Raw genomic sequence first — 18,372 nt, 5'->3', positions numbered from 1 at the left:
TAGAGAAGGACTGTGGGATGTAGTAAATAATCCACCGGATGTAACAGCATGGGATCCTGATGATGATGAAGATGCGAAGAAATTGGCCAAGTTTAACAGAGACAATGAACGAGCTCTTTGCATAATTGGACTGACACTGAATGACCAGCAGCTTGTCCATATTCGTGGCTGTCAGGTATGCTTCCTTCAATATCCAGGAAAGAAAACCCCAAACTCAAGCATTTTGAAGAATTTGGTACTTTTACTGAATATGAAATGATTAACAACCCAGTTAAAGCTGGAAGTGAGCAAAACGCGCGAAATCCATCTACTAAGCTTCTTCCCCCCCTCGTGTTTATAAATCATCAGCCAATCCAAAGGTCTTCCAAAGGTCAGGTGGCAACACGTCTGGCAGCGTCATTCATCAGGAATGTCGGACAGTTGGTCAGCCGTCCCCTTTTGAAGATTCAGTTTCGTTTCTCACGAAGTCCCCTCCTACAAAGACAAAACCACCTCCTGCTCCCTTCCCCCCCTTTGCTCCATAACTAATCCCTCCCCATTTCTTATGGCAGCTGAAGCAGGCAAGCTGAGGCTGACATTCGGCCCCCCTTGCAGAAGAGACGTTAGTCCTAAATAAAAGGAAAGAAAAGAGAGAGAAACAGAATATATACAATAATTATGGTTTATCTGGGTATTTGGCATAGAATTGTTGTACTTTCTTGGGAGCTCGGACATCCCGTTTATTTACCCATTCAGCCTGAGATAGAGGAAAATGTTTCCAGGCAATCAGATATTGGACTTTACCATGGTGTTTTCTAGAGTCCAAGATTTCCTTAAACTCAAAATGTTGCTCCCCCTCTATGAGAATGGGAATTGGAGGGGTGCTTTGATCAGCCCTTAGGGGAGATGAGTGTTCAGGTTTCAATAAACTAACATGAAATACAGGATGTATTCGTCTCAAGGTTTTTGGCAATTCCAATTCAACTGTTACTAGATTAATCAGTCTAATCACACGGAATGGTCCTACATACTTAGGCCCCAGCTTTTTGGACTTCTGGGTGGTTTGTAAGTATTTGGTAGACAAATAGACTTTGTCCCCCACTTTATAAATGTGAGCTGGGTACCTTTTCTTATCGACTTGCGCCTTATGAGCTCGGTGTGCCTCATCTAATGCCTTCTGAGTCACTGCCCAGGTGCTCTTTAGTTGTTCAATCCAATCCATCAAGGAGGGATTTTGGGGATCATCTTGAGGTAACTCGGGAATGGGTACAAAATCCTGGCCCGATGCGACCTTAAAAGGGGTGAATCCGGTGCTACTGTGTACAGAATTGTTATATGCCACTTCTGCAAATGGCAACAAGTCTACCCAATTGTCTTGTTGGTAATTTACATAACACCTAAGGTATTGTTCGAGCATCCCATTGGTTCTTTCACAAGCCCCATTTGTCTGAGGGTGGTGACTGGAACTCAACCCCTGTGCGAAGCCTATCAATTTCAAAAACTCTCTCCAGAAACTGGAAGTAAATTGCACACCCCTGTCAGAAATTATTCTTTTCGGAGATCCATGTAGTCGGTAAATCTGCCGAATAAACAATTTTGCGAGGGTTTTTGCTGAAGGGATCTTTGAGCAAGGTATGAAATGTACTTGTTTGGAAAACAAATCAGTTACTACCCAAATGACAGTGCAGCCCTCACTGTCTGGTAAGTCCACAATAAAATCCATAGATATTTCCTTCCATGGGGCGTTCGGTCTAGCCACACTTTGCAGTAATCCAGGGGATTTTCCTGGAGGTCTTTTAGCCGAGGCACATACTGGACAGCTAGCCACATATGCCTCTATGTCCTTTTTAAGTGCAGGCCACCAAAACTGTCTCTTAACAAGATGTAAAGTCTTGACAAATGCAAAGTGTCCTGCGGCCTTGGCATCATGAGCATATTTCAATATGGTTGGCCTTAATGTGGTCGGAACATACAATTTCGATCCAACCCAAGCTAGTCCGTCGCGAAATGTGCATTCATTCGAGTGGATTTTAAACCACTCGTCAGTTTTTAGCGCTTCTCGTAACTTTTCGAGTAAATCCCCCGAGAGTTCTGGATCGGTTTTACTCTGCGCTCTGGTAGTGACAGGTGTTGCCAATTGCGTTAAGGGGATCATTGGTTGAACCACTTCCTTCTTTATGCTGTTGTACTGTGGCAATCTGGAAAGTGCGTCCGCCATGAAATTTTTTCCCCCAGGAAGGTAACGTAAAATGAAATTGAATCGCTTAAAATGTTGGGCCCAGCGTGCCTGTTTGGGTGATAGTTTGTGTGGTGTTTTTAATGCTTCTAGATTCTTATGGTCAGTCCACACCTCGAAAGGGTGTTTCGCCCCTTCTAAAAATTGTCTCCATGTTAACAGCGCCCATCTAACTGCAAACGCTTCTTTCTCCCATATGGCCCATCTCCTTTCTGTCTTGGATAGTTTACGGGATGTGTAAGCACAGGGTTGTAATATTCCATTCTCATTCTTTTGCAAGAGTATTGCTCCTACGGCGACGTCGCTAGCATCAGCTTGTACTACAAAAGGTTGTTCTATGTCGGGGTGTTTGAGCACAGGTTCAGCTGCAAACAATCGTTTCAGTTTTTCGAAAGTGGCCTGACAGTCCATAGTCCATTCTAGTGGTTTCGAGGGTTTGGGTTTTACTTCCCCTTTGGTTTTTAGCAAGTTTGTAATTGGCAGTGCGATTTTCGCGAAAGAGGGGATAAATTGTCTATAAAAATTAGCAAACCCTAAGAAACTCTGTAACTGTTTACGGGTGCGTGGTGCGGCCCATTCCATTACTGCCCGGACCTTTTCCGGGTCCATCTCTATTCCCTCATGCGATATACGATATCCAAGATAGTCGATTTTGTCTTGATGGAATTCACATTTAGAAAGTTTGGCATAGAGTTCAGCTGCTCTGAGTTTATTCAAGACCGCTCGAACCAATCTTACATGGTCGGCCATGTTGTCAGAATAAATTAGAATATCATCCAAATAGACCAACACCCCCTTATATAGGTGCTCATGCAACACTTCGTTGATCAACTGCATGAATACAGCCGGGGCCCCCTGTAGTCCAAAAGGGAGTACTCTAAACTGGAAACATCCCAGTGGGCAATTAAATGCTGTCTTCCATTCATCTCCCTCTTTTATTCTCACTCAGTAGTATGCCTCTCTTAAATCAAGTTTGGTAAAAAATTTTCCTTTCCCTAAATGGGCCAACATGTCCTTCATAAGTGGGAGGGGATAGACATTTTCCACGCAAATGGCGTTCATGTTTCTATAATCAACTACTAATCTGAAGGATCCATCTTTCTTTTTGCGGAACATTACTGGCGCTGCCACCTTGGGTTTGGCTCGTTCGATGAATCCCCATTCTAAGTTTTTGTCAATAAAATTTCGCAATTCCCCCAATTCTCGAGGTGTCATGGGGTATATTTTTGGTTTGGGAAGCTTCACCCCTGAGAGTATTTCAATGGTGCAGTCAGTGGCCCTGTGGGGAGGCAGAGCATCCGATGCTTTTTCACTAAACACTTCCTTGAGGTCCCAATATTCCTTTGGAATGTTCTCTTCTCCCTCAATATAGTTAATGGCTACTGCCGCCCTTTCTGGTCTTATGTCGTCCCTTAGGGAGGGGCCTTCCTTTTCCGGAGTTGGTTCTGCCGTACGGATGCGCAGGACCCCCGTTTTCCAATTTACTCGTGGATTCCATTTACGAAGCCAGGGCAGTCCTAGAATGAGGGGCCTTTCCATGCCAGGTGCTACAATAAAGCTGAACTTCTCTACATGATTCCCCAACTGCAGTTCAAGGGGTTCAGTCATAAAACTAACTGGGCCCCCTCCTGCAATCGACCCGTCTAATTGACAAAATGCAATGGGTCTTTTTAAAGTTTTCAGTCTCAGTCCCATTTCCTCCACTACTTTGGGGCTAATTATGCACCTAGTGCACCCCGAGTCCAACAGGGCTAATAATTGCGTGTGAGTTCCTGTGGAGGGCACCCTTACTTCTACGGCGATGAGTAAGGGTTCTTCCGTGTGACTCACCCGTTCGTCGGTGTCAGAGTCGGAGTCCATCTCGCTGTCGTCATTGTTGGTTGGAGTTCCCAACTCACCCTGGTTCCGGGGAGTGAACTCAACGATTTCTCCTTTCAGGGTGGTGCCGCGGGTTTTGGCGGGTATTTTATCACCTTTCTTTTGGCTGGCCCCGGTGGCTTTTGGTGGTGGTTTGGAGAAACATTCGGCCGCCCGGTGACCCTCCTTCCCACATTTGAAACAGGTGAAGGGCTTTGACTTGGGTTTGGATTCGGTCTTCCCGCCAGTCATCTTGGGCGCCCCCTTACGGTAGAAAGAGGATGACTGGTCCCCCATCCGCCTTCCTTGGAGTTCGCTCCGTTTCAGCTCGATCTCCACATCCTCAGCTACAATGTACCATCTATCCAAATCATCGGGGACCCCCATGCTCCTGCAGTCTCGATATATCTCTTCATTCAATCCATCTTTGAAACTCTCCAAAAGAGCCATTTCTGACCAGCCTGTCATATAGGGTGCCAGTTCACGAAACTCTTGGATATACTCTGCCACCGGCCTCCGGCCCTGCTGAATGCTCTTCATTCTGAGTCTCGCCTTTCGTTCAGCTAGATGGTCTTCAAAACGCCTTCTAAGGGCCCTCATGAACTGGTTGTAATTTCTCAGCAAGGGGGAGTTGTTATTGTGGAGAACCACCATCCACTCAGCAGCTACTCCCTCTAGGGCATTCGCGACGCTTCTGACTTTTGCCGCCTCTGTTTCGTAGTCCTCCCCCCAGTCCTGCATGTGGTTCCACACTTGGGTCAGGAAAAATCCCAAGGCTTTAGGATTCCCATCAAACTTCCCAGGAAGGGGGGGATTTTTGGCTTTTTACATCTGCGGGGAGGGGCCTGCAAGGCTGGGGTTCTCTGGCCGGCTGCATCTCTCCCTCGAGCTGCCGAAGTCTGGGATGCTCCATCCTCAAACTCTTCCTCTCCCCCACAGGCTGTTTCTCCTGCCCCCCCCCCCGGGGCTTTCTCTCTCCTTCTCCCCAGGAATCCCAAAAGACTCACGGTTTCTTCTGCTTTCCTCTACATCACGGATAAGTTGCAAGGCTTGGTCTATCATGAGACGTTCCTTCTGTTCTTGCATCCACACTGCCTCCTTTTTCCGGGGTCTGGAAATTGTCACTCCCCGGGGTTCCTCTCCCCAGTCCGGCAGTCTCCCCACTCCCTTTGACCATCTAGCCTCTTCCGTCTCCAAACGGAGTTTTTCCAACCATTCTGCAGTCTCCTTTTCCGACTGGAGGGCAGTTGAACTGGCTGCCCCCATCTTCTCTTCTCCATCACTCCCCCGATCTGACATATTTTGGATTTACAGTCCCCTCGGTTTTTGTCCGGGATGACTGGTTGTGACTTCCAGCTTAATGTCAGGTATGCTTCCTTCAATATCCAGGAAAGAAAACCCCAAATTCAAGCATTTTGAAGAATTTGGTACTTTTACTGAATATGAAATGATTAACAACCCAGTTAAAGCTGGAAGTGAGCAAAACGCACGAAATCCATCTACTAAGCTTCTTCCCCCCCCTCGTGTTTATAAATCATCAGCCAATCCAAAGGTCTTCCAAAGGTCAGGTGGCAACACGTCTGGCAGCGTCATTCATCAGGAATGTCGGACAGTTGGTCAGCCGTCCCCTTTTGAAGATTCAGTTTCGTTTCTCACGAAGTCCCCTCCTACAAAGACAAAACCACCTCCTGCTCCCTTCCCCCCCTTTGCTCCATAACTAATCCCTCCCCGTTTCTTATGGCAGCTGAAGCAGGCAAGCTGAGGCTGACAGTGGCGACGCATCTGCTGCTAGGTGTTGGACCAAGTTGAAGAGACTATATGTTCGTGACAGTGTGGGTGCTCATATATATCTCACATGGAAATTGTTCAAACAACATCTTCTTAAAGGAGGAGATATGATGGCTCATTTGGAATCCATGACCAGAATTTTCCAGGAGCTGCATGAAAAGGAACTTGTTTTCTCAGAACCACAACAAGTTTATATAATCGTTTCTTCTTTGGATGATAGTTATGACGACTATGTTTTTTCACTGGAGGTTTTGATCAGAGATGAACTCTGGCATAACCGGTAGGTTATTGGAAGAATCCAGAAGAAGACAAGAAAGGGATCAATTGAGAGTAAAACAACCAAAAGAAGAAAAAATGTATTCAACTGCCTATTTTGTAAAACGTGTTTTGCTTGTGGGACTAAAGGGCATATAGCTAAGTATTGTAAGAATAAGAAAACGTCTGTTGGGGACAATAATAGACCCAAGAAGGGTTGTAATTTAACTATATCCAGTTCTACTACTAAAGTTAACCAGGATTGGTGGGTGGTTGATAGTGGTGCTTCTCAATCTATTACTAGGAATAGAAAAAATTTTGTGGAATTGAAGAAGAGTAACCAACATGTGAAATTAGCCAATGGTTGGAAGGTTAAGGTAGCTGGAGAGGATGTTGCACATTGGCCATTTAGTAATGAACCGTTGCCAACGTTATACATTCCTGGGTTAAAATTTAATTTGCTATCTGTTAAATCGTTATTGCAAGTTGGGTTTACAGTAACATTTAAAAATGATAAGTGTTGGAGGACTTCCGGTGGCTCCGCGGACGACGAGGACGGTCTCCATAGACCGCCAGCCACCCGATCTGTAAAAACCGCCCTGACAGCGCTAAACAGCTGTCCGGCGGTTTGAAAAAACTCTCCTTTGGGCAAAGAAGGAGAGGAGAGTCGGAGGGGGTGGGTAGAGCTCCCCAAAAGTCACTGGATTAATTCCAGAGACTCGGAGGGTGAGAGCTCCCCAGTTCACTCCTCCCATTGCTCCGGATCGCTGGTGCCTCTGTTAAACAGAGCAAGACGTCTGCGTCCAATTCTGCCGGCAAACAGTGAGTTTTAATGATTTCTAACAAGGCAGACAGAGCGGAAGCAAGAATGCAAGCTTTTTAAAAGAAACATAACTTAACTCCGTGAATACATCGTTGCAAACGGAGCTCTCTTGAGCTGGAGGCTGGAGAGGAAGCCTTTGTTATGGGCGGAAGGGAAAGTGAAAGTTAAAGGGAAACTGCTTGTTAAGAGCCCTCTGCCTGAAGAGTAAATTGCTAAGGATTGAGTATAGCTTGAAGAGTGGATTGTTTTTTTTTGGAAAATTTTTTGAAATATACTTTATAAGACTGTTTAAAAGATTTTGTGGCTGTAAAAGGGAAAAAACTTTTTTTTAAAATAAAATGGCTGCTAAACAACTAAAGCCACCAACTTCTAAAGGGGGAGGAGGTTCCCCTGTAGTGACTCCAAAACAACAACTTCCGGCTGATACACAGTCACAAGACCTTAAAGAATTTATAATGGGTGCCCTGAATAATCAGACAGAAATGATGAAAGAATTTTCAGAGGAGTTAAAGAAACTTACAAGCGTGGTGGAGGAAAAACATGATGAAATAAGAGATGACATTGTTTATGCAGTTTCAGGACTGGCTACTCACATGTTAAAGATTGAGGAGAGAGTACGGGAAATTGATGATGCTAATTTGGAGCTTGCAACTAAACTAGGAGAGGTTATGATACAAACAGAGAAAGTGGATGATGAAATGGTTATGTTACAATACAGATCAATGGAATTTGCCCTGAGGCTGAGAGGTTTGAAAGAAAAGAGTGGTGAAAATTTAAAAGATGTTTGCTCCAATGCTTTAGCAGAGTTGATCTCAGAAAGGCCAGAAGATGTGGCAATTCAAATGGACAAAATTTACAGGGTCAATTCCTGGCTGGCAAAATAAAAGCAGCTACCAAGAGATGTGGTGATTTATTTTACAACAAGGAGAATTAGAAATGACATTTTGCAAGCTTCTTACAGAAATAAGACTAAAGTGGAGGGACAAGAGTTGGTGGTCCTGAAAGAGCTTCCTCCTAAAATGTTAAGAGACAGAAAGCAGTTTGGTTTTCTGGTGAATGAACTAAGAAACCAGCAGCTCCAGTACAGATGGGATGTCCCATTTGGGATAATAGTGACATACGCTGGGCAAAGATATCGCCTAAACACAGTTGGAAAGGCAAAAGACTTTTATGCTAATGTTTTAAAGGCTGGAAGGCCACCCTCACCAGGGGGTGCTAGTAAGCAATTGGAAATTACACAACAAGAGAAAGATGGAGGGCAACTACAAACTAATGCTCAAGCATTAACTGGAGGAAGTTGGAAGAAGATCCACTATTGAGTGGGGGTCCACCACCAACTCTTGAGTCATTAACGATGGTATAGCTGCCAAAAGATCAACGATTGACAAGAGCTACTTACAAACAACATCTGGCACAACAGCCTCAAGACTCAACCCAACAAGCCCAAAAAATACAAGCAGTGGGAGGAGCTAGGCCGAAGTCTAAAATGGCGGAGGAGGTTCAGCTGATGCTCTCAAAGCTTGGAACGCCTAGAGATGGCAAATAAATTCTTATCTTGGAATGTGAACGGCTTAAATTCTCCACAAAAAAGAAAGAAAATATTTCACTATTTGAAGCAATTTCAGAACGATGTCATTTGTTTGCAAGAAACGCATATTAAATCCTCAGATCAAAAGTACTTGATAAATTTGAAATTAGGTACACATTTTGTGGCATCAGCACCAGAAAAGAAAAATGGCCTATTTATATATGTTAAAAGAGGCTTAGTGGCCAATTTAATTGAGGCTGACATTCAAGGTAGATATATTGCAATTGAATTAACAACACAGAATGGGAAGCTGCTTGTAATTGGAGTATACGCACCTAATCAACAACAAGATAAATTTTACAAACTTTTACATACCAAAATATTACAATGGGATTATAGATCTTTACTTTTAATGGGTGATTGGAATGGGGTATTAAATACCCAGAAAGATAAAAAAAGTCTCTCCAAGATTTCCATGCGTGCCAAGTTGCCTAAATCTTTTTTTGATATCTTGGAGGATATGGAGCTTAGAGACATTTGGAGAGAAAGGAACGTATTGGAGAGTGATTTTACTTTTTTTTCAGATAGGCATCAATCTTTTTCTAGGATTGATTTTATATTAACTACAAATGATCTTTTTTCTAGGGTGAAGAGTACGAAGATATGTCCAAGAACTTTAACTGATCACAGCCCGGTTTGGGTGGAACTAGAGCAGGAAAGAGGGGAAAGGAGGTCTTGGAGGCTAAATGAGAATTTATTTAGATATGAAGATAACTTGTGTGAGCTTAAAAAACAAATGAAAGAATTTTTTATTAACAATATGAATAAAGGAACTTCGATGGAGATGGTATGGGATGCGTGTAAGGCATATATGAGAGGAACATTAATTTTTTTGAATAATAAATATAGATTAAAACAACAAAACAGACGGAAGGAGATAGAGGAGGAAATTAAAAAGAAAGAACAATTGCTTATAATTAACCCGGGAGATAAAAAGGCAAAAGATATGATTAATATTTTAAGAGAGCAATTTAATATGAGAGAGAGATTGAATCAGCCAATAACTTCCGAGGAAATTGTTGGGGCAATTAAACAATTAAAAATAGGTAAGGCTCCGGGAACAGATGGACTAACAGCTGTTTATTATAAACATTTACAATCTGAAATGTTAGAACCACTCAAAATTTTATTTAATAAAATACAAGTAGGAGGAGGAGTACCACCTTCTTGGAAAACAGCCTTTATCTCACCAAAGGCTGTTAATGGACCAAAATTCCATTAAACCTGAGAATTTCAGGACAATTTCACTTCTGAATACTGATTATAAGATTTTTGCTAAAATATTAGCTAATAGATTAATGCCAGTTATGCAACAAATAATTCACAATGATCAATCAGGGTTTATAAAAGGGTGACAAATGAGATATAATGTTAGACAAATTGTAAACTTACTGGAATATTTGGAAAAAAATAATCAAGTCCCTGCAGCGTTTATATTTTTGGATGCAGAGAAGGCATTTGATCGTTTGAACTGGCAATTTTTGTTCAAAATAATGGAGAAAATGCACTTTGGGGGATATTTTACACAATCAATTTCAGCGATATACCAGCAGCAAACAGCACAAATTATAGTTAATGGAGGTTTAACAGAGGCTTTTAAAATTGAGAAAGGAACAAGGCAGGGGTGTCCTCTGTCTCCACTATTATTTATTTTGACTTTGGAGGTACTATTGAACAAGATACGTGATTCAGAAAAATTGAAGGGTATTGTAATTAGACAACAAGATTATAGATTAAGAGCATTTGCAGATGACTTGGTTATTACTTTATCCCAACCTATAGAATCGGCTCCATACATATTGGATATAATTGACCAATACGGGAAAGTATCAGGATTTAAAGTTAATTCACATAAGACAAAGATGATAGTTAAAAATATGACTATACTTGAAAGAGATAAACTAGCAAGATTAACAGATTTTGAAATAGTTAAAAAGGTTAAATACCTAGGGGTATACATAGCAGCTTCAAATACAAAATTATACAAAAACAATTACGAGGTACTTTGGCAGAAGGTACAGAAGGATATGGAAAATTGGAAAAAACTACAGTTGTCTTTATTGGGAAGAATTGCAACAATTAAAATGAATGTTTTACCTAGATTTTTATTTTTGTTCCAAATGATACCTGTGCTTAAGAAAGATGAGAATCTGAGAGAATGGCAGAAAGGTGTTAATACTTTTATTTGGGCTGGGAAAAAACCCAGAATAAAAATGAAAATTATACAAGATACATGTGAAAGAGGGGGTCTTAAAATGCCTAATTTAAGATTATATTATGAAGCAGCGGTTTTATCACAAATTAGTGATTGGTTTAATTTAACTGAGGGGAGAATTTTGAATTTAGAAGGTTATGACTTGTTATATGGATGGCACGCCTATTTGTTATATGACAAAAAAGTTGATAAAGTATTTAAGGTTCATATATTAAGAAATGCTTTGTTAAGGGTTTGGAAAAAATATCAATATAAGTTAAATTATAAGATACCTTTATGGGCAAATCCTAGACATGCAATAGAAAATATAAGTATAGAACAAAAACAGGAGGTGATTACCTATAAAGAGCTTCTTATTAAGGAAAGGGGGGTAATGTACTTTAAATCTTTAGATATACTGAGAGAAGAAGGTATAATTTATACATGGTTTCAGTATGGTCAACTTCAAGCTAGATGGAAGGAAGATCAAAAAACTGGCTTTGTGCAAAATGAGGAGAATTTGGTAAAACAAATTAGAGATCAAAAACAAATGCATATTAAAAGGTTGTATAATGTCTTATTGGAAATAGATTCCGAGACGGAATTGGTTAAAGACTGTATGATTAAATGGGCACAAAATTTTCAAGAGCCAGTAATGATGGAGACTTGGGAAAAGATTTGGGTTAGAAATGTGAAATTTACACAAGCACAAAATTTAAGAGAAAATTTTTATAAAATGTTTTATAGATGGCATTTAGATCCTAAAAAATTATCATGTATGAATTCTAATGTGCAAGCTAAATGTTGGAGATGTGACTGATGATGCAACTTATTACCATATATGGTGGACTTGTAGAAAAATCAAAGCATTTTGGATAAAGATTTGGTGGGTGATGCAGAATATTCTTAAAAAGAGACTGAAATTTACTCCACAGTTATTTTTACTGGGTATAACTACGGACTGTACAGTTGCAGAGACTAAATTGATTTTGAACTTGATAACAGCAGCAAGATTGTTGGTAGCACAACACTGGAAGAAGGACTTTTTGCCTACTATTGATGACTGGATATTGAAAGTAACTAATTTAGCTGAAATGGCTAAAATTTCAGCATATTTGAAGGATCATACACAAGAAAGATATATACAGGACTGGAGAAGATGGATTGATTATATACAAAATAAGTATCAGACCAAAAAATATCAAATAGCTTATGAATGATTTCTTTTATTTGTATAAGTGTTATATAACTGATATTAGAAGTATTATGTTTAAGAAATAGGATTTTATATATGGGGGGTTAAGAAATTTTTTTTAGGGGTGTTAGTTTAATGATTGGTTAAGCAATTTAGTTTATTGTTAAAGGTCAATACAAATACCTTGTGTTCTGCTCTGGGAAGTCGGGGAGGGGGAGGGGGGGTTGGGAGGGGGGGTTGTGGAGAAAATGTGTTTGTTTTAAAACTTTTTCAATAAAAAAATGATAAGTGTTTAATTGAGAAAGATGGCAATGTTGTTACTGCAATATTAGAAAATGATTTATTCATTTTACGTGAGAACCCAGCATTAGTGGCTAAGTCAGTTTATAGGAATGATAAACCACATGATGAATGTATTTATCTGTTGCATCGGAGACTAGGGCATATAAATTTCAGGATGTTAAAGAAAACAGTTCAGTTATCTGAAGGGATAAAACTACAATCATGAAGTAAGTATTTGCATTGTAACGCCTGTAGTCAGCAAAAAAGCAGGGTAACCCCAGAAAATCATATCAATGGTTTTAAAACCAAAAAGCTATTAGAAGTAGTGTTTGTAGATTTGATTGGACCCCAAAAACCCAGTATAGGAGGAGCCTGCTATATCCTAAGCATAGTAGACCATTACTCTAGATACGGATTCTGTTATCTAATGAAAACGAAATGTGAAACATTCCAGCATATAAATAACTGGCTGCGATTTGTAGAAAGGAAACAGAAGTTTAAAGTAATGTGCTTAGTAACTGATAATGGCACAGAATTCACTAACCAAAGGTTAGAGAAATTTTTGCAAGAGGCAGGAATACAGCATAAATGGTCTGCACTGTATAGACCACAACACAATGCTTATGTTGAGAGAAGGGGTCAAACATTACAAGCCATGACTAGAACAATGTTGGCAGATTTTGGTTTGCCTGAAACCTTATGGCAGTGGTTCTCAACCTGTGGGTCGGGACCCCTTTGGGGGTCGAATGACCCTTTCACAGGGGTCACCTAAGACCATCGGAAAACACATATTTTCAATGGTTTTAGGAATAATTTTATGGTTGGGGGTCACCACAACATGAGGAACTGTATTAAAGGGTCGCAGCATTAGGAAGGTTGAGAACCACTGCCTTATGGGGTGAGGCTGTTATGTGTGCTAACCATGTACTAAATAACGTTGTACATTCATCTACGGGTGAAATACCATTTACATTATGGCATGAGAGGAAACCAAACCTTAGTTACTTGCACACATTTGGAGCCCCTGCTTGGGTACATATTCCATCTAATGTGAGGAGGAGGAACAATAGAGAGCCAGAAAAATGTTTTTTGTTGGCTATGACTTATATCATCGGTCCTTTAGATTTTGGGCAACAGGAACTACTAGTGCAAATGCAAAATTTCTGGAGCACGAAGGATGGGAGAAACTTGAGCATGCAGATTACAGACAGGATGACAATAATGTTAGTATTGAGCATCAAATGTTTAACAATACCCCTGATGAGGATATAGATAATGTAGAAGCCTCTATTACAGATGAAGAAGAGGATGTAGGTTTAGGGGAGGAGATACCTTCAATGAGTCCTGTATTGCCTAGGAGATCTAATAGGGAAAGACATCCACCTGATAGGTATAAAGCAACTGTGGTTTGTTAGGTTAACATAGAACCTTCAAATTATGAGGACATCAGGATGTATCCTGAAAAGGAGCAGAATGCATGGAAGGAGGCAATGAGTAAAGAAATCAACTCATTAACTGAATTAGGAGTTTATGAAAATGTTAAAATACCACCTGGAGAGAAATTAATTGGTTGTAGATGGGTGTATAAATTAAAGAAAGGTATAGATGGGACTGTAACCCATAACGCTCGCCTTGTAGCTCAAGGTTTTGCTCAAACTGAAAAAGATTTTGATGAGGTGTTTGCTCCGAGTTTAAGAGCTAGCACGTTAAGAACAATGCTAGTGTGGGCGGCAAAGAATGAGTATATAATTAACCATATAGATGTGGAGACAGCATACTTGCATGCTCCATTACGACATACCATTTATATGAAAAAGCCGTTAGGAGTTAAAACAAATAATCAAACTGATTGTTGGAAATTAAAAAGAAGCCTTTATGGTTTAAGACAATCAGGGTTTGAATGGAACCAGTGTATAGTTAAAGAGCTTAATAATATTGGATTTCAGGAAGGTGTAGCAGACAAATGTCTCTTTAAAAGAGAGAATAATGGTTTAATATCATTTTTGCTATTATTTACTGACGATATAGCAATAGTAACCAAAACTGATCAAGAAGCAATGGAGATTATTAAAAAGTTGCAAGATAAATTTAAGATCAGGAATTTAGGTCATATTAGACATTATTTGGGCCTTGATATTGTTCAAACAGCTAGAGGATATAAATTGTCTCAGTCTAGCAAGATAAGTCAGATGTTGAAATGCTATAGTATGGAGCTATGTAAACCAACTAAAATGCCTATGGCACAGGATTTTCAACATGGAGAAATCCAAAATCCTGGATTAAGTAAGGAGATCTATCAATCCCTAATAGGAAGTCTATCATATATCAGCAATTGGTTGAGACCTGATATTTCATATAGCATAAACCAATTAGCAAGATATAATGCAGAGCCAACAGATCGGCATTGGCAGGCCGCAAAGTGGATATTGAGATATTTAAAGATGACAATGCATTATGCATTATATTTAGAACCTAACCGAGATCTAATACTGAGCGCATATGCTGATGCTAGTTTTGCTACTGATTTGACCACCAAAAAGTCTACATCAGGTATTGCGATAATGTTAGGAAACTGTCTAATAGGATGGAAATCAATACGGCAGAAACATATTAGTCTATCCACTATGGAAGCGGAATTCTCATGTTTGTCACTAGTATGTACTGATCTGATTTATTATAAACAACTAATGATGGATGTCGGCTTGAAGGTAGATTATCCAATCGTAATTTACAAAGATAACCAAGCTGCTATAAAAATGGCGACCAATTTAGCGGTTAAGACAAGGTCTAAATATACTGATATTCGTTATTTAAATGTTCATCAAAATATTCAAAGTGATATGGTCCAGCTGGAATATTGTATATCGGAAAATAATATTGCTGATAATTTCACCAAAGCGCAGGGTGCAATCAAACATAAGATGTGTTGCGAAAGCTATGGCTTGAGAATATGAACTGTTATATATTGGCCTGTCCAAAGGGGAGAATGTTAGGATATGGTGTATGTCTAACAGGTTGTCCAGGCAATATATGTTCTATGACTTTAACATGAATATGTATTCTATGACTTTAAGAAGTACTGCTGAGTCATTGTAATGCTGAGTCATTGTATCCTGATCAAATAAGCTCTGTTGTAACTGTATTTAAGAAGAGAGCTGAAATGTAGTCATTGATGATTGATATGCTACCATTGTGTGTGGAGATGCTATTATCGTGGGTGGATATGCTACCATCGTGACCTGTTACCAGCATGTATGTGCTGCTATTATTTTATTTATTATTTACTACAAAGTAAAAACTTTGATAAACCAGTTTGTATGTATTTTATTCATCGCTCTCAGCACCATTTCCCTGTGCTCTACACTCTGCTTATCCTTAACAGAAGGGACCTTGGGGATCTTGTAGTCCATCCTTCTAGTCCATCTAGTCCTGCTCAGGCAGGAAACCCTATATCATTTCAGACAAATGGTTATATAATCCCTTTTAAAAAACTTCCAGTGTTGGAGCATCCACAACTTTTGGAGGCAAGTTGTTCCACTGATTAATTGTTCTGTTAGGAAATTTCTCCTTAGTTCTAGGTTGCTTCTCTCCTTGATTACGTTCTATCCATTGCTTCTTGTCCTGCCTTCAGGTGCTTTGGAGAATAGGTTGAACCCCCCCCTCCTTGTGGCACTCCTCTGGTATTGGAACAGTACTATCATGTCACCTACTCCTTCTTTTCATTAGACTAGACATAACCAAATCCTGCAACTGTTCTTTATATGTTTTAGCCTCCAGTTCCCTGATTGTCTTTATTGCTCTACTCTGTACTCTTTCTAGAGCCTCAATATTTTTTTTTACATTATGGCGACCAAGAGTGGATGCAATATTCCAAATGTGGTCTTATTAAGGCATTATAAAGTGATATTAACATTTCACGTGATCTTAATTCTATCCCACTATGCAGTCTAGGACTGTGTTGGCTTTATTGGCAGCTGCAGCTCACTGCTGACTCATATTTACAGTAAGTACTTGTCCACTAGGACTCCAAGATCTCTCTTACCTGTTGAGCAGGTACCACCTGGGCATTTGGTTTTTCTTGCTTAAATGTAAAACCTTACTTTTTTTACCACTGAATTTCATTTTGTTAGATAGAGCCCAATGTTCGAGTCTGTCAAGATCCTTCTGTATCTTAAGCCTATCTTCTGGAGTGTTGGCTATTCCTGCCAGCTCAGTGTCATCAGCAAATTTGATGAGTTCCCCATCTATCCTCTCATCTAAATCATTGATAAAGATACTGAAGAGTACTGGGCCTAAGACTGGGCCTTGGGTTACCACACTGCATACTTCCCTCCATTTAGATGTAGTTCCGTTGAGTGTAGTTGGTCAGACAGTTACAAATCCATCTGGTGGTGATGCTGTCTAACCCACATTTTTCCATCATATCAAATAGTAGGTTATGGTCTACTTTATCAAATGCCTTACTGAAGTGCAAGTAAATTATATCTACAAATTTTGTTACTTTGTCAAAGAATGACATAAGATTTGTCTGGCATGATCTGTTTTTGACAAACCCATGTTGGCTTTTGGTTATGACTTTGTTTACCTCTAGGTATTTACAGATTCATTGCTTATATTTTCTGGGATCTTCCCAGGTATTGATGTCAGGCTGATAAGTCTGTAGTTTCCTGAATCCATTACCCCCCCTTTTTTTTTTGAAGATGGAAACTATATCAGCCCCTTTCCAGTCCTCTGATAGTTCCCCAGTGCTCCAGGATCTTTGAAAGATATGGTTCAGTGGTTCTGAAATCACGTCTGTCAGTTCCTTCAGAACCTTTGGGTGTAATTCATCTGGTCCTGGTGATTTGAACTCGTCTAGGGTAGACAGTTGCTATCTTACCATTTTTTTGTCTATTTTATCTTGTATTCCTAATCTGTTTTTGATAGGTTGATTTTTTTCCCCCTTTTGTGAAAAAACAAATGCAAAAAATGAGTTAAGCAGTTCTGCTGTTTGCTTTCCCACATGAGTGTGTACATCGTGAAAAACTAAAGTAAATAAGTTACTCAGCTTTGTAGGAAAGTTTATTAATGAAGGGAAACAGGATAGAGAAATTTAAGATATGAAATGTAATAGATAGTCTGTTATGAGGAATGAACGTTGTTGAAAGAAAACAAATCGGTGCTTTGCCCTCTTTTTTGGGAGGTAAAGAATTGGGTATGTTAGAAGAATTATAAAACTACGTTGAATGTAGTGGGAACAGAATAATTAAGAAGCATGTGTGGCAATAGAAGGTGCAGTAAGGTGTTCAAGAGGGCTGTGAATGAATGTGGGCTGAATCCAAAATGAAGGGCCAGTATGAAAGAAGCACATGAATTCTTTATAATACAGAAATCATTTATGAGGTCTAAATCATTAAAAAAAATAATGAAGGAACAGTGAAAAGGTCAGCAAGATGAGGAAGTCATGGCTGGATGGAGTTGAAAAGACCCTGAAAAATAGGTGAAACAAGGGCAACATATTAAGTGGTTTATGGATGTCGCGGCAACAAGGATGGTTTGCAAAGAAAGAAAAATGTGAAAAACATATAGAGAATAGTGCTGGGTGTAAACTAATCTTTAAATATGTTTTCCTTTTCTTTTTCTCATTTCATGACTTCATTTCCTTTTATTTATTTTTTTACTCCTTTCCTGCTTTTGCCATCACATTGTTTAACTCAAAAGGAAATACTATGATGGGTATACAGATGTATCCTTGAAAATCATGACTGGATTCTGCAAAAGTAATTAATCTGTATTTCAAGCTTTCTTTTCCATTTGTTTGGTTTGATCACAGAAAAAAGGGTGATTGTCAGGGTTGACAGTGATTTTTTGTAATGGGAAAACTCAGAAGCTATCTCTATCTGAACTGTATAGATAGTATTCATCTTTTGGAATTTCATATTACTATTTTCTTTATTACTGTTTTATATTATTAATATTTTTGGAGGTAGATAGGTTGACAGGAGTGATTAAGATCCTCAACAATAATGTGAAGGCTGAAGATGTTTGCTGATCCATGTCTTCCTGATACATTTGAGGCATACTCCCAGAAGCCAAGCAGCTGAAGGCAACTCCTGAAGAGGCAGGAAAGATGCATCTCAGACTAATCCTGCCAACACAGCAGACATAACCACTGTAACAGAGATCTCTGGGAAAT

At 39.7% G+C, this 18,372-nt stretch overlaps 1 long non-coding RNA gene across 1 annotated transcript in view; it reads right to left on the bottom strand.

Annotated features, from left to right (window-relative positions):
* Positions 1-580: 580 nt before the first annotated feature.
* LOC139320652 (uncharacterized) overlaps positions 581-18,372 on the bottom strand; it is a 54,142-nt gene continuing 36,350 nt past the window's right edge. Inside the window, exon 3 of the long non-coding RNA XR_011600715.1 lies at positions 581-608. This is a non-coding gene — a long non-coding RNA (uncharacterized lncRNA). The remainder of the gene's footprint in view (positions 609-18,372) is intronic.

This window comes from Pituophis catenifer, unplaced genomic scaffold (assembly GCF_029215685.1).
Source record: "Pituophis catenifer annectens isolate HBS135680 unplaced genomic scaffold, rPitCat1.0.hap2 SCAF_8, whole genome shotgun sequence".
In the NCBI taxonomy this organism is placed as follows: domain Eukaryota; kingdom Metazoa; phylum Chordata; class Lepidosauria; order Squamata; family Colubridae; genus Pituophis; species Pituophis catenifer.
The sequence above is the reverse complement of the archived record's forward strand: the minus strand, read 5'-3'. Positions and strand labels throughout refer to the sequence as shown.